The sequence below is a fragment of the Lepisosteus platostomus genome, chromosome 5 (genome assembly GCF_059453375.1).
Source record: "Lepisosteus platostomus isolate fLepPlt1 chromosome 5, fLepPlt1.hap1, whole genome shotgun sequence".
Taxonomy (NCBI): domain Eukaryota; kingdom Metazoa; phylum Chordata; class Actinopteri; order Semionotiformes; family Lepisosteidae; genus Lepisosteus; species Lepisosteus platostomus.
In genome coordinates, this window is record NC_142615.1 from 32224000 (window position 1) to 32244604 (window position 20605).

At 40.8% G+C, this 20605-nt stretch overlaps 1 protein-coding gene and 2 non-coding genes across 3 annotated transcripts in view; 2 read left to right on the forward strand and 1 right to left on the reverse strand.

Moving 5' to 3' along the window:
• The window catches only part of LOC148665564 (antigen WC1.1-like), a 589159-nt gene that overhangs the window by 521550 nt on the left and 47004 nt on the right, over positions 1 to 20605 (forward strand). The window lies entirely within an intron of this gene.
• On the reverse strand, positions 9653 to 9746 carry trnai-uau (transfer RNA isoleucine (anticodon UAU)). The gene is made up of 2 exons: positions 9709 to 9746; positions 9653 to 9688 (listed from the first exon to the last, which is right to left on the reverse strand). It is a non-coding gene; the product is annotated as a tRNA-Ile (tRNA).
• On the forward strand, positions 17892 to 17963 carry trnat-ugu (transfer RNA threonine (anticodon UGU)). The gene has a single exon. It is a non-coding gene; the product is annotated as a tRNA-Thr (tRNA).

Here is a 20605-nt window from a genome sequence, read left to right on the forward strand (position 1 = left end):
CGCAGTTTAACCGATCTTGTTACAGCATGTTACAGTTTACTATTATTAACCATATTAATTTTAAGTGCTTAATGTAAAATCTTGTAAAAATATATTTTCATTGTTCAAATATACATTAAGTCTGACTATCATATAATAAGTTAAATGCAAAACTAAAGAAAAAATAGGGTTAAATATAATTCAAAATATTTTGCTTACAATGTTAATTGTTTATGAATAATAAAATGTATTAACTAAGGAGTAGGATGGCACAGTTGTTAGTATGTTTTTTGTTTTGTTTCTTTTTCATAAATACAACAGTAGTACCTGATGTCTCAGTGGCTTTCAAAATTAAATTATGCATGCAAACCTGTGAACTAGAAAGATAACTAAGATATCCATCCATTATATTCCATAATATCCATGAAATATATGGCGCTGAAATATGTGTGGCGCAGTTGTGGCCTGGCACGGTGAAGTGCGCTGGCAGCTGTGTGATGCAGTGGTGGCCTGACACGGTGAGGTGCGCTTGCAGCTATGTGACGCAATGGTGGCCTGGCACGGTGAGGTGCGCTTGCAGCTATGTGACGCAGTGGTGGCCTGGCACGGTGAGGTGCGCTGGCAGCTGTGTGATGCAGTGGTGGTCGGGTATGTAGAGGTGCACTGGCAGCTGTGTGTTGTGACGCAGTGGTGGCCTGGCACGGTGAGGTGCGCTGGCAGCTGTGTGATGTAGTGGTGGCCTGGTACAGTGAGGTGTGCTGGCAGCTGTATGACGCAATGGTGGCCTGGCACGGTGAGGTGCGCTGGCAGCTGTGTGATGCAGTGGTGGTCGGGTATGTAGAGGTGCACTGGCAGCTGTGTGTTGTGACGCAGTGGTGGCCTGGCACGGTGAGGTGCGCTGGCAGCTGTGTGATGCAGTGGTGGCCTGGTACAGTGAGGTGTGCTGGCAGCTGTATGACGCAGTGGTGGCCTGGCACGGTGAGATGCGCTGGCAGCTGTGTGATGCAGTGGTGGCCTGGCACGGTGAGGTGCGCTGACAGCTGTGTGGTGTGGCGCAGTTGTGGCCTGGCACGGTGAAGTGCGCTGGCAGCTGTGTGATGCAGTGGTGGCCGGGCACGGTGAGGTGCGCTGGCAGGTGGGTGATGCAGTGGTGGCCTGGCACCGTGAGGTGCGCTGGCAGCTGTGTGGTGTAGCGCAGTTGTGGCCTGGCACATCATACAGCTGCCAGGGCACCTCACCGTGTCCGGCCACCACTGCATCACACAGCTGCCAGCGCACTTCACCGTGCCAGGCCACAACTGCGCCACACCACACAGCTGTCAGCGCACCTCACCGTGCCAGGCCACCACTGCATCATACAGCTGCCAGGGCACCTCACCGTGTCAGGCCATCACTGAGTCAGAGATTAAATAAAACCTCACTCGCACCAAACAAATTTATATTTCTAAATATCACAACATGATCGAATTTTGCAACATAAATTGATATTTTTGTCTTCTAAGTATCTTAATAAACTTTCAGCATAGCTTTCTCCCCGTTTAGATTTATTTTGGGATCAAACGTGGAAAGATTAGATTGTAATCGATTTTATTTTTTAAATACATTTTAGAAAAGTGTAATCTATGCTAAAAAGCTGTACACCACCTGCTATAAAGATACATATTGTAATACTTTCGGGTTCGGATAGGACAGACACAAGAACTCAGACTTGCGGAGTTAAAGCAAGTTAAAGCCTTGATTTTATATATCACCTTTAAAAGTGGCATCTCAAAGCAAAGTAAATACCCAACACTGATTGTACCCATCTGTCATGCTAATAAAGCAGCTTGAATTGAATTGAGAGGTGGGGGGGGGTATATTTGCTTTGTGTATAAAGTACATTGTGAATTTTTTCACAGCCTTCACTTTGTCGTTTTTATGCCATTTTTTGACCACGCACGAATATTCCTATGTCCGTATCTTCGCAAGGGAATCAGTGTGAATTTTAATACTAATTAAATGACCGCGGGCACTTTTCACCCCCTCTACATTCTCAGGGTAGAACAGACTAACCTTCTAATGAAAGATTCTAATGAAAGGACAGGAAAAGTGCCCACAGGCACTTAAACTTAATATGGTCTGTAACAGTAAACAGTAACATGGTCAGAAGGAGCACGTACAAACGTTTCCGAAATAACCACATGTAAGACTGATGCTTAAAATGTTTAGGGAGAAAGTGGAATACTGGTGTGTATTTTTTCTTTAAACTACCAATACCAGCCATATACAGTCTGTAACGTAGGGATTTCTATATGTCTTTATTTAGTGGTTACATCAGTGACAAAGGCTAAACTTTTAGCTTCAATAACGTGTACATATCTCCCCTTTTTATAAACCGACTTGGTTGAAAACTGTTCCAGAGCCACTGTTGTTTCATCAGTGAAAAGTACATCATGAAATGCCTCTCCCTGTTCAATCCACTGGAAAAAAGAAAAGGAGCATAAAGCTTCTGATGGTCATAAATGATATTCATTTAGGAGCAGCATCAGAGGTATGTTTTTAACTGCACTGCACTGGAGAGAATACCATAGTGTGTGTTTTTTTTTACTCCCTGGCGGAAACTGGCTTCCAGAAGAATCAGTATGGCTCAGAGATTAAATAAAACTTCACAGACATTAACGAAGAGCATAACGCGTGTACTGTATACACTGCAAGTACAACCCCCCTCTCTGCAGGAGTGCTGGCTGTGACGAATTGAACCGGTTTCACGGGTATTTTCAAAGTAGGAGGCGAGATTTCCAGCGAAAGACACCTCCCCCCATCAAAAACCCAGTAAGTACAGTACTTACTAGTTAAAGGCTAGGCTCCCGACTACGGCGAAAGGAACCCTTCTTTCATTAGAAGACAATGAACATATTTTAGCCCTGAATGAATTAAAAGCAAACATGGTTTACATAAAAGACATTTTTCCAAGAAAGTTTAGCCTTTGTCACTAATGAAACCACTAAATAAAGACATAAATATAAAAATCTTAAGATTTTTAAAATACATGACTTTGCTAAAATTTATTTGAAAATAAAAACAATTACAACCGCCAGGGGAGAGAGAGAACAGGGGAGGGATGTTGGTTTTGCATAAGGGGCGGGGCTATGGAAATTAGGTCTGTTTGGGAATGTGTAGTTACATGTTCTGGCTGTTTGTGAATTATCGTTGTTGAGTATGGAGTGTTGAGGTATTGATTTTGTGTAATGCTTTATGTTGAAAATTGAGGTGGATTTTGTTTATGATAAACAGGATAAACTGGGATGGGAGGAAGGTTTGGTTTTGCATAAGGGGCGGGATTATGATAATTGGAGGACTTTGCGAGAGTAAAATGGTTTGATTATTTGATTTTGTATTGTGGTTGTTATCTATGTTTTTGGTTGGTATTATGTTTATATGGTTGTTTTTGTTGGTTGGTTGTTATTATGGTTATTAATAATACGATCTATAGTTGAAATCTGAGCCTAAATAAAAAGAAAAAGCAAGTGATTAGGTTTATGAGCAATCTAATTACTTATTTGTTTAAAACGCTATATAAAATAAAGTTTATTATTAATTTGCTAGACAGAGCGGTGAACATTATTATGCATAAGACAAAAATAACGATCCTGATCAGTTTAGAAATCTGTGTACGCTATAAGGTTTTTACTTCTTAAACTTTTAAAATACACGTTTTGAATAGAAAGAAATCCTCTTCCTGGTACAGTATGTATAGCAAACCAGCACATCTTTTTTCTCCAATCAGAGGGGTGTCAGATGGTGTCAGCCAATCACCATTCTGAAGCCCTACCATAATCTCTGGTATGGGGAGACCCCAGAATTCTGTCCCATAGATTAGACAGATGATAGATACTTTTATTGATCCCGTGAGGGAAATAAAGTAAATCATTTTCATTTTAGGAAATTATTAAACGCTCGGTTAAAAGCAAAGGAGATTGTCTGTTATAGTGGACATAAAAACAAGAGTTCGCTGGCATTATATCCTGGAAGACACAGACCGGCGCCAGACCGGTAAAATGCCTGATGAACTAGGGATTGGACAGTTTCCAAGTGCTTGTACAATCGATGGAAATGTTCAAATAAATGTGCAAAAGAAATAAACAAAATAATCATTTATTTCTTTATCATATTGGGTAGCTAATGTCCTCTCTTTGCTAGTCAGTGGCTGTGTTTCTGCGTTGGGTAGCAACGGGTGACTGTTCTCAGGCGGAAGATGTAAACAGCTTAATGTTCGTGTTAAATATTTTTTTAAATTCAATTAAACGTGCACAGTTAAGACATTAAATATACATATACATACTGTATACAGTACAGTTTGCATACGGTAATATGTTTATGTTATGCGATTAAAAAATACATAAATAAAAATGAAAAGTCCAGTACCAGCTGGATTTGAACACACACAACCTGTCAGTTGGTAGTCACGCACTTAGACCAGTAGGCTACAAGACAGCTTGCATGAGCAGGCAGGGGAAACAGCCCTACACAGCCCTGCCGCAGTACATGGATATAATCATACCGTTATTAAATTCTTGAGATACGCGATTCCATATTATATTCCCTTTTAATCAAATTCTAAAAGTATGCTTGTTGACTCCAGTATCACGTTAAAGACTTCGAAGCTTACAATCTTTAGGGAGAAATGGAATACTGGTGTGTATTTTTTTCTTTAAAGTACCAAGACCAGCTATATACTGTATGTTTATGTTCCAAAATTAATATCGTTTATGGCCTTCACACGCGTTACAGTATGCTCCTATTCTTTTTATGCTCAGCTACAAAGATTTCCCTTCAGTGGTAAAATTCAATATCTACAACGGGCACAGTAAAGATGTTTACAGTAAGTCTTTCTACGACAGACCAACAGACCACGAGTGCCCCTGTCGGTCAACCAATCACGTACTGCGGTATTTTGCGTCATCACGCGTCACAAGCACGACGCCGTAGCCAATTACCTCCGGTATGTGTCTGTACCGCGCACTTTGAATGGCTGCATCTATATGCTGCCTCCAATCCAAACTTGGCCAGAACCTCATCGTACAACTCCAGGCAGTCCAGCTGGATGGAAGACATCGCATTCTGAGCCCAGGTCCGCACCCGGCTCTCCTCAATCTAGAGCAGCCCCTCCAGTTCGACCCACAGGCCCTCCCTGAGCCACCACAGGGCAGCTGGGGCCTTACCTACACTCTTACCTACAGTTACACTTTAACTAACACTTACACAAATACTGCCAATATTACAACAGTAACACTGCAATTAAGGCTTACAGTATCATTATTACTAACAATAACACAAACTTAGTAGTACACTAATAATACCAATAATAACAGAACTAACATGACAATGAGTATTAATATCCTGACACTAACACTATGATTATCACTAATATTAACATGAATACTAACATTAAAACTAAAATTAAAAGTAGCTCTATCATCAATAATTCTCACATGAATACTAGTATTCAGTAGTGCTATCATCATTAATACTCACATAGACACACAGACACTACACATACTCATAGACACACACCCACACACATCAAACACCCACACACCCACAGACACCACATACGCTAATAGTGATAAAAACACAGCACTCACAGATTTCTGTTCGTTGGTCTGGACTCTAGAAAGTTATAAATTGCTCTAGAAATTTTCAAGCGACTCTGGACCTCAACACCTGTTGAAGGGTCACTTCTGTCAGACACAGCATGGAGCCCAAGCCCACCTACACACACACTGACAGATATACACCCACACATTCACACACATTATGACATACCGACAGACACACAACCACACACTCACACACATTCACACAAACATTACACACACTCACAGATACAAACTCACAGACACACATTCACAGACACACACATAGACACAGCACACACTCACAGGCACCACGCACATTTATACACACAATCAGACACTCACACACATACAGTACTCGCACACATTCACAGACACACACATACACACTGATAGACACCACACACTTGCAGACACACACCCACATACTAACAGACACACACCTGCACAATGACAGACAGATCACACTGACTGACATACATTCACACACTGACAAACACCACACACTCACAAGCACCACAAACTCACATACACTCTACAAACACTTATACTTATAATAACAGTAATGCTATCACTAAAACTAACACTACTGCTACTGTTAATACTGTAACAGTAACTCTATAATTAAATTTAATATTAACATTATATTATTATACCGAGAAATGAAATTCATTAAACACTAACAGAAAAAAACAATGTTTACTTCACAGAATAATGCGTTATAAAGCATACTCCTGTGGAGCAGAAGAGAAAGAGAAGGAGCACAGGTCTCTATAACAAGTGCTTTTAAGCGTTTTAAATGAATCTCCATAGAATAGAAGCCAGGAGGATCAGACTCCTGATCCTGGAGGTTGAAGAGCAGCTCTCGGTTTTATTTTCACTCGATCTCTCAGTTCCTCTGCGGGTTTGATGATTTAATTAACTGTATAACTGTTATCAGACTCTGTTTAACTCTATATTTATAAGACTGTCTGCGAGAGATGTGTGGGAGACGCTGAATCCCAGCAGAGCAGAGCCTCTTGTGTGTGGAATCACACACAGACAGGTCTTCTGTGTGATCTGAGTCCCACTGCTCAGAGCTACAGACTGGTCAGCTGGTCACTATTGTAGACACGACCATCAGTCTGCTGCTGCTGATAATCATATTACACTTATAAGAGTGGCAATACTGCTGTTCATTAAATAAGTAAAAATAATTATAAGAGATAATCACATATTGCTCAATTGTCAGTCAAACACTTCTGACAGATAGGATTATTCCATGCTGAAAAAAAGAAGAAAAATAACACAATGTTTTGGCCGTAGAGCCTTCTTCGGGTGTAAGAGAGACAGGGCAGTAGGCAAAGGTAAAGTAGTGGGAGAACAAAGGCTGGGAGGAGGAGTGAGAGGCAGGAGCAGGGGACAGAAAGAGAGGCCAATCAAGAGGTGTGAAGTCAGAATAGATGTAGAAAGTTGTGACAGAAAGAGGGTCTTGGAACAGCTGTAAAGAGACGGAATGCTGGTTTAGTGAGAGAAGCGAGCAAGTGGCCCAGGGAGGAAGAGATTTAATCTGTTTCTCTACTGTGCATGTTTAAATCCACTTAATATTGAATATTAATATGGAATTTTACAACTAAGGCTAAATTTTGGTAGCTGAAACAGAAGTACTGTATAGTACAATTTTGTTTTGATTTGAACCGATGTTTGCACCTCAATAATCCATTCGTCATTGAAAGAAGAAAAGGCAGATGTGTTTTGAATCTCACGATGATCCTGTTCTCAATCCAAAAGAAAGGTTTAATGTGATCCCACTAGAAAAAAAGAGTCAATTTCTATATCTAATGATGTCCCTCAAACATTTTGTAATATCTCTGGGAGTGTATAGAGTAGAAGCCTGGTTAACTGCTTAAATTCAAACTAAACAGGACTATGGGAATGAGATTTGATTTCGAACTGGGATTTAAATAAATAAGGACGCTGCACTACATTGTGCTTTATGTAAGACAAAAGGTGGGCTTCCTGTGTTTTCGATAACTCAGCTGTAAGAGCGGAGAAATATAGTGGAAACAGCTGGGAACTCTTTGTTCTCTGGTTTGAATCTGGCTGGAAGAAAGGTGTTTTTATGTTCTTTAATCAAAAAGTGAATATTTGTCATTTACTTAGTTGTCCAACGAAAGCTGAGTAAACAGTGAAGCAGAGCCTCTTGTTTTGAATTCTTCTAACATTTTCTAGGCTTGTAGACTCCTCACTCTTCCTAAAACAAAGTGCCGCAGATAAAGATACAGTAGTTGTCGGGAGTTTAGTTCAGTGGTAGAGCACATACAGTACAGTACCTCGCATGTATGTGGCTATTTTCAACCGCCGGCGTCTCCACTCTGGATTTCTTCCTAAGCGCGATATCTTTCCTTACTTGTGTGTGAATTTCAGCGCGACACATAAACCCTTTGTCTGTTTTATAAATATTCTATTTTAAATCAGTTAAAACAAAAAAAGAACTAATTACATACATGTAGAAAACACATGTATCTAATTTGAAAATGTGGGCAATGTATTACTAGTTGTGGAGCTGAGCTCACAGTAGAGCAGTTGATATTGTTAAACCACGTATTGTTTTTAAATTATGCCACTAAACACTGACACGGTGTTTGTGCAGTCCTACCCAAGCTCTCTATCGAGTGGATGAGTCTCCTGTTCCATCTCCAATTCTTTCCGCACATTTCACCTGTTTCACCACCTTTATCATTAGATTATAGCCACTAATACGAGAATACTGTTCTGAAAGACTGTCTTAAATAATAATGTTGAAAAGGGTAATGATAAGAGTTTTTTTCATTAAGGTAACCATACATTTGCCTGTATAGTACAACTTCTTATCTGTATCCGCAAATCCCCAATATTAATGCTGTCTCCTGAGAAACACAAGTGTAGAGTCAAATCATATTAAATAATACAACAAATCTATTCAATTAACACCCCTATGTGACAGAACACATTTAAGACTTACACCCCTTTAAATATGTATTACCTTCATTTCAGTTCTCTCCCCGGGATACCTGAAAATTCATTATAGTATAATAAAGTCTGTGCATGCATTACCTGTAATACAGCTACTAATACAAATAGCATTAAACTTCATTATTACGATATTACACTTTTATTAATACAATATGTATTGATAAAATTCCTTGTGAATAATTGTAGTGTCTGGAAAGCAATTGTTCATTACTTAATGACGATATTATTTCTACTACATTCAGGACAGTTCCAATGTAATCTATTGTTCCGCTTAGTCTGCTTAGTCTCCTACTTTAGTAATGTCTAATGGGCAGCAGCTGTTATTTTAGGTTCGTTGCAATTGAGAACAGGTTTTCTACAGAGCTGCTGACAAATTTCAGCAGCCAGTTTGTTGCAACTGACCCGTTGTAGCTACCAATCAGCAGCAAGGAGAAACAAACATTAGTTTTGCCTTTTTTTATAAAAAAAAAGGAAAACCGAGTAGTAGTTTATGTGGTAATTTCAGGTACAATGTAAGAACTAAAGTTATCTACTCCCATAGTAATGCGTGGGGTCCTATAAATAGAAAAAAAAATTGTAACCCGAAAACACAACAAACACAAAACAAGAAGTCTTCCAGGAACCTAGGTAAATCCCTGTAGTAGTCTAGCAACTATAAAAAAAACAACCAAATGCAACAACTTTAAAAGAAAAAGAACATTAAAAACAAATCTGGGGAACAGCAAAAACACAGAATCTAATGCGAGAGCTTTATCAAGTCTTCAGTGCTCCTCTCGTCTCAGTAGACCTCTCATATATTTGTGTACAGGTCAACTGGAGGTACACAGCTGATAGTAATTTAAGTAGGGAGCTGCGTCAGCATGCGTGGGTTGCAAATGGAAAAGTATAGGTTTATTCCATGCTGAAAATAGAAGTAAACACAACGTTTCAGCTGTGGAGCCTTCTTTGATTGTGACTCGAAATAAACTTTTACTTGTTCGTTTGATGTTAATATATTTCCATCAAATACCTAAGAGTATCTAAACTTGACAGTTGCTTTCAATAGCTAAAGACACAGGCTATACTGCTCCAGGTGAGGCTCGAACTCACAACCTTGGCATCATTCCGCTGTGCACAGCTGTATAAGTACCGCGCGCTGACCGATTGCGCCACTGGAGCTGTGCAGTTCTGCTCCTCATACAGACTGACAGTGCAGAAACACAGGGTGAAAACGGTTTCGGTGGTGGATCCATCTCCACATGGGGAAAAGGAACAGTAAAATAGCAAGGAAAATACAAGAAAAGACACTGAAAGAATTGTGCTAACAGCAAAGGGGACGGAGGGAGGTGGTCGGAAAAGTAAATCAACCCGGCTTATTTGTAGCGACATTTTTTGAGTCAATCAGCACACGGATTTCTCTTCATGTGCCTTAAACTGTGCAGTTTGTATTTTCATTGTAGATAGGTTTCTTCAGACGTCCAGTAAAGTGACAATAATGGAGAACTAGCTGACGCACCCCGTCGTGAAGACCCTCTGTAAGGTGATTACACGTTTCATTTTCAAGTCGCCTCCTTTACACGCAATTGCTTCCTCGACACTGAGAGAACATGAGAAATGGCTTCAATTTCAATGTGAAGCGCAGTTCAGGCTCTATGGCTTCACAACTCCCATCAATCAAATAAAATTGCAGTGAAGCGATCTAAATAAGACTCTGAAGTACTGGGAAAGGCGATTATTTTGAGCGTGCCTCCCAGGGTCTGCTACGAGGCTGAAGTTGGCTTCTTATTCGCCAGCTTCTTATTCCCGTTTTTCGTTCCACCTTAAATGCTGCTGCTGTGATGTTATGTCGCCTTTCGCCTGTAGATGGCTCTCTTCGATCAGTACTAATCCGGCTGGAGTACTGTAGACATCTTCTCTTAAAGGGAATATCCAAATAAATAGCGACTGTCCAAATTATATTTTTGTATGGAATAGATTTCAGAAAATCGCAAACCAATTTTAAAAACTCACCACAACATGGACTTACACTGAGAAAAGGTGAATTCATTTTCTGCTTATTGCTACGGCCTTCCCCCCATTATGAAAATGTCTCACAGTTCTGACACCGATGTGTGAAAGACAATGTAACAGACTATCAAAATCCTGAAGTACAAGAAATTTTAATGCACCAGTTTTTTAAATATGACCCTCTGATCCTGGGATGTCAGAATACATTTCGAAAAAGTATGGCACGAATTGCACGAATTGCAATGGCACAAATTGTTGAGAATATTTGCCGATATTTGCAGGGGATACGAATGTTTTGCACATGTTGAACTACAACACGTAAAAATTGAGCTTCTTAGTCAATATCACCGGGATTGTCCAATAATGACGAACATCAGTAGCTTCAAGGAAACTTAGACTCGCACATGGAGTTTTATATTCGAATGGAGGGTGGGAGAATTCATTTATACTTTCGTTGCTCATTAGCTAAACTATTTTAAAAATATGACACAGATTTGTTCGAGAAACTTGTAATCGCCTTAAAGAGAGTCTTCTTGAAGATGTGCACCAGCTAGCTCTCCACTGTCAATTGACAGGATTGAGAAGAAACTGTTCTCATACAACCAACATACAAATTACACATCTTAAGGAACAAATCCGTGTACTAAATAACATAAAACTGTCGCTGCAAATTATCACCAAGCTGTTTTATGTGTCTGACCACCTCTTTCCTACTTTGCAGCGAGCACAAATCTTTTTCTTTCTTCATCGCTATTTTACTGTCTCTTTCCCCCATGTGGACATGGATCCACAGCCGAAACTTTAGGTCAATTCCTGTTACTCTGTCTGATTGAAAGAGCTGTATTAAAGGCACTCCCATCTCTGCAGGAAAGTTATTGCTGCTCTCAACACAATATACTGCAGCCAAATATAGCGATACTGTCACTGCCTGTGGGCCACGTGTTCCTACTGTCAGTCTATTATGTCATGTTCATCCACACCCAGAAACATTACTGCTGGAGTTATATAGGCGCAGTCCATAGAGCAAGAATCTCTTAATCTCAGAACTGTGGGTTCAGCCCCCACATTGGGTCCCTCTGTGTCAATTTGATCCCCCAATCCTTCTAGCATGACCTGATGGCGTAACAGTGATACCCAGTACCCAGCGAAATTCAGCTTTCTTTCCACATCGGCCGAACAAGAGTTTGTCTAAATCGAGGGAGATCTGCTCACAAGCAAGTATTAAACACTTCAGCATTTACTGTTCGAATACCACACTTTGTCAAAACATTGCTGCTTCTTAAGCTAATAAGTAACGGTTTTTGAGCACGCATTGTATTGTTAATGCTTATATTAAAAAAGCATAAATTCACATAATGGAATTTTGATGGAACAAAGTAGTCCAGCCCCTTTACAACATTACATACCCACTGATTAAAGCTTAAAACTACAGCAGCAGGAGTAACAATAATGGCAACAACATGTTTGGAGTTCGGCATTTCATTTATTCTGCGGAAACATCGTATCGGAATGAACTGCCCGAGATAAAAGAGTAATTGCGGCTTCAGATCGTTTTTAAGGAGCATTGCTTTGTTCTGTTCATGCTGACTACACGCTTTAAATTTGTCATTTACTGCAAGCGTTGCTTATCTGGGTTTTTCTGAAATTCCTCGCATTTGAGCCAGCACTAAAATATTTCATTCCCGTCGCTGAATACATCGTGGAAATGGTATTTGCAACCGAATGCTGTCACACATGAAACCTTTTTGTTATTCGGTTCTGAAGTTTGAAAATGAAAATAAAACGGGGGTCACCTCATAGGCTTGAAAGAAGTCCAAGCAGCATAAAAACCCGCAAATTCTCACAAAGGCTGCACCTTTCTTCTGCTGCTTTTATAAATCAGCCTTAAACATTTGAATGCATACATTACTGCTGCTAACCACATTCACGTGTTTACAAAGCTTTTTTCTGTCCGTTATGTTTTTGCTAAATAGTTTCTCCGTTTCCCTCGTACTGTGATTGTCAGCGAGCACAACAAGACTGAAACAGTGTAAAGGCAGGTAAAAAAGACAGGGTAAAACGCCTGATTGTCGGGAGTGGGATTTGAACCCGTGCCTCTATTTGGAGAGCGAAACAAAAAGCTTAAAAGACACAAATCTGAATTTGCTGTTTTTAACCACTCGACTATCCTGAACAAATGTGTGCTGCTTGCACTAGTTGCATGCGATTTTCCGTAACTTTAGGACGATTGATACGACTGGACCAACACAATTTGTGGCGTTTAGCATGATAGGACTTTCGGAGACACAGGCCACACACTCACAGCCCACTCAGTATTGATGGAACGGAAGTGGAAACAGTCACCAGCTTTAGGTTTTTGGGAATTCACATCTCTAAAGATCTAACCTGGACTGTGAACACTGACTCTATCATGAAGAAGGCTCAGCAGCGCCTTTATTTCTTGAGGTGCCTCAAGCGATGGGGGATGCCAATACATGTGTTGGTGAACTTCTACCGCTGCACTATCGAGAGCGTCCTCACCAACGGGATCACCGTGTGGTATGGCAACACCTCTTCGCGAGAAAGAAAGGCACTGCAGAGAATGGTCAATATGGCCCAGAAGATCATCGGCTGCGGTCTCACCGAGATTAAACAGCTCTATGAGGACCGCTGCCGTGGTAGAATTCTGGCCATCACAGAGGACAGTCACCACCCAGGGCATGAGCTCTTCACCCCACTGCCCTTAGGCAAGAGATATAAGAGCATACGGACAATTACCACTAGATTCTTCAACAGCTTCTATCCACAAGCAGTGAGACTGGCAAACACATTTCGCCATCCCCCTCGGACCACACCTACACCATCACCATCTACGTCATTGTAATTTATTAATTGTACATCTCCAGTCATTGTTTACACGTCTGTATTGTTTACATTCAAACTGTCTGCATGTTTACTTGCACATTGTCTATTGTTTGTTTGTACATTGTCTTGATGCACTGTTTGCACTTTGTTTTGTTTTTTACACTTGTTTTATAATCGAGAGACTTTCTGTAAGTAAGAATTCCATTGTACCAGTACCGGTTACATATGGCAATAAAGTTCAAGTTCAAGTTCGATATGGAAAATGGTACCGTTGCATTCGGGTCCGGACTACCAGACTCAGAAACAGTTTTTGCCCCGCACTATCAAACTATTAAACTCCCAGCCTCTCTCACTCTCTCCTCACCTCTCACCTATGATCTGAACCTCACAGTGCCTTCTTTCTTACCAAAAACCCAAACACACATTGAAAATCTACCTCTACCATACATGTCAAAAGCTCACTCCCCATCATTTCTATCCCTTTATTTCATTCTTTTGATGCATGTTTTTGCACATAACCTGTTACCTTTTTGTTGTTTTGCACACTGCCTGTTGTTGTTTTTTGCACATCGGCTGTTGTCTCTGTCTTTCTTTTGTTATACAATTGTATTGTTGTTGTGTTTTTTTCTTTGTACTACTTATGTCCGAGAGCTAGCTAAATAGCATTTCGTCATACCATATACCTGTGTATGAGTATAATGACAATAAACTTGAACTTGAACTTTAAACTTGAACTTGACTTAGTCTTGCAGGCAGTATATTATTTTATCGTTTACTCATTTAAAAAAACATGGTCTTTTCGTACCTAAGTCAGATTTTCAGTGCTTTCGAACGTTACTTCCAACCTGGACTGACAGCTCACCCGATCTGTTTGTGATCAGACCATGGAGTGGGGGACTGTACCAAGCGCACGTTCCTTCCCAATGCTGAGGCGATCATTCGGAAGATGGGTGTGAAGAGGGACAAGCTTTGTTGACTAAAAAACAAGGCAGGATATGCATGAATTCTAATCACAGGCGACAGTTATGCTCTCTTACTATTGAGACTCCTACATTTTTTTTGAAGACTTTGAAACTAAAGGTAAGTGGAGACAAACAAAACAGGTACAGGTGGGGATTGAACCCACAATCTTCGGTTTACAAGACTGACACTTTACCACTTGGCCACCTTGCCTTCAAATAAACAGGAGAATAATGTTGTTCAAATTATTTTTTTCTGAACCTGGTTTACATCGCCTGGAGGCAGCAACAACAATAAAAGGGATACTTAACAAGGAGATGCGCTGTAGCAGTGCGACTCCGACAGATGCTCCTGAAGAGACTGGAGGTTTAAGCCAGCTCCTTAGAGCGCTCGGCAGTGTTACTCTCAACAGCGGCTCTTCAGCTCTTGTTGTTTGACCTAGTGGTTTTATAACGCGTGGAAACGACCGCAACTTCGTTTTCTGAGATACTTTCTCTCACGTGGTGAAATCTCGACCTCTTTGGCATCTCTGGCTATAGTTTTTCTGTAGAGCACCTCTGCTTATAGTGCCATTGAAGTCATTTTATTTTTACAGGAAGACGCATTCCCTAACGATCTCTCCTGTTTTAGAAATGCTTCATAAGGCATGTTTGATTCAACGGACAAACAGTATACTAATTGTACAATGCAGATCTATGCGGCATTCGTACTGGATTTGACTGGGATTCTGAAATACGTCTTGAAAAGGTATTCAGATTTTCTTGAACCTATAATAAAAACACAGACACAAATCTCCCTAGCTTCCAATCTCTTGCTGTCCTTAAACTCGGACGTGATGTTCTGCAGACGTGCAGTGTCCCTTTACTCTCGTTGTTTTCAAAACGACCTCCGTTGTCAGGCGCAGTTAAAGTGGAACTGGCCTGACCGCACAGGAAAGTACAGAATGATAAAATGTTTCTACGGCTCAAAATGTCCCTTTAGACCCTCGTCATGTCTCTGTGAGGAACGGGTAGGTAGAGAGGTTTAACAGATGCTCATGATGTTTCACATGGGGTGTTACCTATTGTAGTGTTTCAAAAGATGTGTTAGCGGACCACAGATTATCTTGAAAAGATTTGGGTTTGCACTGGCTGGGATTCAACCTGACTCAATTATTTGGAAGGCGCCTGTACCACCAACGCACTTCCGAGAAGCACCTACAAATTAACACAATCCTCTCTCTCACCTACAAAGTTATGGAGACACAGACGTCCAATGAAAGCTCAAGGCTCAAATCATTTGTTGTGATATCATTTTAATTAATATTAGCTTTGATAATGTGTCATTTTTGCCACTTAAAGGTAAAGTCTGCTCCTTTTCTCCTGGTATAGAAAGAACGTGTTCCATCTTTGTTTAAAAACACCACTAAAAGTAAATTATTCAGCTCCACCGCCTGTGAGCATTGACAAGACATCTCAAAAGGACATATTAAATAAGAACACGATCCTTCCTGTTACCATTCCTGTGGTTGGGGCGTTGTTTCACCCTTTTGCGTTAAATCATCAGTACTGCTGTTTTTCCATGGATAGTTTAATCAAGAGCATTTAAAGGTTGCAAAAAGCTTTCAAATAAAATAGAATTGAAAGACAGTCGAGTAAGGAGGTAGAAAAAAAGCACTCCCCCGTCTGGGATTTTAAATGTACCTCTTTTAGTTCTGTTAAATCCTAAATTATTTGAACTAATAATTTAGTTCAAAGTCAGGAAATCCAGAGATTGCTTCACACTTGTCGTGGCTGTTGCAGAAAACACCTGTTGAATCTCACCCGGGATTTCTTGATTGATCATTCAGCGAGCGAATCCTCCTTCTGAACTCCGCACTAAACTGAAAGCTTCACGAACTCCTCACTCCGTGTCCTGTACTGCTCTCGTGTAGATGTGAAGCACAGCCGTAAACACACCTTGAACTTTTTCCGTTTGTTAAGGAAAATGCAAAAGAGCATGACAAGTATTGATCGTATAAAATATCCATGGCACAACTCGAGAAAGTACTGAAGGACTACACATCGACTTTTGATGATTACAAGAGATTCAAGAAACACAATCGTCGGCAGCTGGGTTTGGATCCTGAACTCTAGAGTTAAAAGAACATAAGCGACGGATATGACCTATAAACTCTCTTAATTGTCTTATAGTTTATGAAATAAAACAATTTTTTAATGAATTCTAACTGTTGATAGACGATTTATTGAATTTTAACAAAATCACAATTACAAACTTTTTCGGTTAAACTGTTATTCACATGCTCTAACGTAAATAAACGTTAGTGTCTTCCGGTGTGTGAGTCAATTTCTCCAAAAAAATATTTGTTAGTCTGGCGGGAGGCTGTGCAAGGTGTTAAGAAATAGAATTTCTAAAAGACAGGCTCCCTAAGCTTAACATCAAGGCTGTTTTCTCTACAGAAATGCTCTTTAAATTTCAGCACTGTTGCAACTCCCTTTATAAAGGGTGTGCACACGTATACAACCAAGGCATTGAAAGTTTTTTTTTAAAATTATTGTTCCAAAAAATGTTCCATTTGTTTTCTTTTTAATGTTGTTGATTAAAAGATTTTATTAAATGTGAAAAAAATCTGAATGTGAAAAAAGGTCAAAATGCTATTGAAAAAAATCAGTAATGTGAGGAAAGATGGACTGTGGGAGCCCCTTAACTACCCATGTCATGCTGTATTTCTCACTCATTCTACTGGGAATGGTACACGTGACTTGCGAGGATCCCAACAGTGTTGACTTTTTTTCGGAGCCCGGATAGCTCAGTCGGTAGCTCAGACTTTTAATCTGAGGGCCCAGGGTTCAAGTCCCTGTTCGGGCGGTTGTGCTATTCATAAGTCTATTGTGAATGTCATTCTAAGTAGTCTTTTATCTTTCACTCTTCTAGCTGTACTGTGGTTATTTTAAATGTCCATTACTTGTATTTACAGTAGTGTATTTAGTGTTTCATTTCACAAACCGAAAATGTTCAAGTAGATCTTGTCACTCTACTCCACGTTGATCTCCACGTTAAGAGATCAACTTGTGGAAAAATGTGCACATAAGAGACTATAAATTGCTGCAGGAGGAAGGGCTGACTTTAAAAAGAGCTCTTACAGTCGCTAGAATTCATGAAGCAGCTCAAGCAGAATCAAGAATGCTTTCTGACCACAGTGACAAAGTGACACTGAACGGGGCGCTCGCTCAAACTTTACAAACAAAAGCCGAGCAGCAGGACACAGTCATGCTAGAGAAATAGAAGAACAGGGGACGGCTGACATTACATGTTACAGGTGCGGACTAACAACTCACAAAGCAGATGAATGCGGAGCGTGAACAGCAAAATGTCTACACTGCAAGAAAACAGGACATTGTGCACATGTCTGCAGAACATCACGTCCGAGTTTAAGGACAAGTATACCTTTTACTGTTTTTGCTGCATCCAGGCGATGTAAACCAGATTCAGAAAAAAATAATTTGAACAACCTTATTCCCATGCTTACTCAAAAGCGCGTTGGCCAAGTGGTAAGGTGTCGGTCTTGTAAACCGAAGAGTGTGGGTTCAAACCCCACTTGTGCCTGTTTCATTTGTCACCGCTTTCCTTTAGTTTCAAAGTCTTAAAAAAACTCGCAATGTAGGGATCTCAATAGTAAGAGAACATAACTGTCGCCAGTGATTAGTATTCGTGCATATCCTGCCTTCTTTTTTTAGTCGACAAAGCTTGTCCCTCTTCACACCCATCTTCTGAATGATCGCCTCAGCATTGGGAAGGAACCTGCGCTTGGTACAGCCCCCGACTCCATGGTCTGATCACAAACAGATCTGGTAAGCCGTCAGTCCAGGTTGGAAGTAACGTTCGAAAGCACTAAAAATCTGACTTAGGAACGAGAAGACCATGGTTTTTTTATATGATATATAATATACTGCCTGCAAGACTATGTCAAGTTCAAGTTCAAATTCAAGTTAAAAGTTCAAGTTCAAGTTTATTGTCATTATACTCATACGCAGGTACATGGAATAACGAAATGGTATTTAGCTAGCTCTCGGACATAAGTAGTACAAAGAAAAAAACACAACAACAATACAATTGTATAACAAAAGAAAGAGACAACAGCCGATGTGCAAAAAACAACAACAGGCAGTGTGCAAAACAACAAAAAGGTAACAGGTTATGTGCAAAAACATGCATCAAAAGAATGAAATAAAGGGATAGAAATGATGGGGAGTGAGCTTTTGACATGTATGGTAGAGATAGATTTTCAATGTGTGTTTGGGTTTTTGGTAAGAAAGAAGGCACTGTGAGGTTCAGATCATAGGTGAGAGGTGAGGAGAGAGTGAGAGAGGCTGGGAGTTTAATAGTTTGATAGTGCGGGGGTAAAGACTGTTTCTGGGTCTGGTAGTCCGGACCCGAATGCTCCAGTACCGTTTTACATGTCATGCTAAACGCCATAAATTGTGTTCGTCCAGTCATATCAATCGTTCTAAAGTTACGGAAAATCGGATGCGATTGGTACAATCAGCACGTATTTTTCAGAATAGCCAAGCGGTTTAAAACAGCAAATTCACAGCTTTGTGTCTTTTAAGCTTTGTGTTTCGCTCTCCAAATAGAGGCACGGGTTCAAATCCCACTCCCGACAGTCAGGCGTTTTACCCTGACTTTTTTATCTGTCTTTACACTGTTTCAGTGTTGTTGTGCTCGCTGACAATCACAGTACGAGGAAAACGGAGAAACTGCTTAGCAAAAACATAACGGACAGAAAAAAGCTTCGTAAACACGTGAATGTGATTAGCAGCAGTAAGGTATGCATTCAAATGTTTAAGGCTGATTTAAAAAAGCAGCAGAAGAAAGGTGCAGCACAATGCAGCACAATTTGTGAGAATTCGCGGGTTTTTATGCTGCTTGGAGTTCTTTCGAGCCTATGAGGTGACCCCCGTGTTATTTTCATTTTCAAACTTCAGAACCGAAAAACAAAAAGGTTTCATGTGTGACAGCATTCCGCTGCAAATACCGTTTCCACTATGTATTCAGCGACGGGAATGAAATATTTTAGTGCTGGCTCTGCTTTAAAAAAAACACTATTGTTCCAACCCCCAAAAATACAAAAGTGGCATGCCTGAATGATTACCGCCCAGTAGCATTAACATCTGTGGTGATGAAATGCCTGGAGAAGCTGGTGTTGTCACACATCAACTCCTCCATCACAGAGTCCCTGGACCCCCTGCAGTTCGCCTACCAGAGCAACAGATCAGTGGATGATGCTGTCTCCCTGGCTCTGCATACAGCCTTGGAACACCTGGACACTAAGAACTCGTATGTGAGAATGCTGTTTTTGGACTACAGTTCAGCATTCAATTCCATCATACCCAGTCAACTGGTGACAAAGCTCAGGGGATTAGGTCTGTGCAACTCTGTCTGCAACTGGCTGCTGGACTTTCTTATCGAGAGACCACAGGTGGTGCGGATAGGCAATAAAACATCAACACCACTCACCCTGAGCACTGGAACCCCACAAGGCTGCTATCTGAGTCCAAGGTTGTACTCCCTATTTACTCACGACTGCACAGCAAGACACAGCAACAACCACATCATTAAGTTTGCCGATGACACCACTATAATAGGACTGATCAGTGATGATGACGAGTCCACTTACAGGGATGAAGTTGTACAGCTGCTTAGGTGGTGTCATAGCAATAACCTGGACTTGAACATAAAGAAAACGAAAGAGCTAATAGTGGACTTTCGGAGACACAGGCCACACACTCACAGCCCACTCAGTATTGATGGAACGGAAGTGGAAACAGTCACCAGCTTTAGGTTTTTGGGAATTCACATCTCTAAAGATCTAACCTGGACTGTGAACACTGACTCTATCATGAAGAAGGCTCAGCAGCGCCTTTATTTCTTGAGGTGCCTCAAGCGATGGGGGATGCCAATACATGTGTTGGTGAACTTCTACCGCTGCACTATCGAGAGCGTCCTCACCAACGGGATCACCGTGTGGTATGGCAACACCTCTTCGCGAGAAAGAAAGGCACTGCAGAGAATGGTAAATATGGCCCAGAAGATCATCGACTGCAGTCTCACCGAGATTAAACAGCTCTATGAGGACCGCTGCCGTGGTAGAATTCTGGCCATCACAGAGGACAGTCACCACCCAGGGCATGAGCTCTTCACCCCACTGCCCTCAGACAAGAGATATAAGAGCATACGGACACTTACCA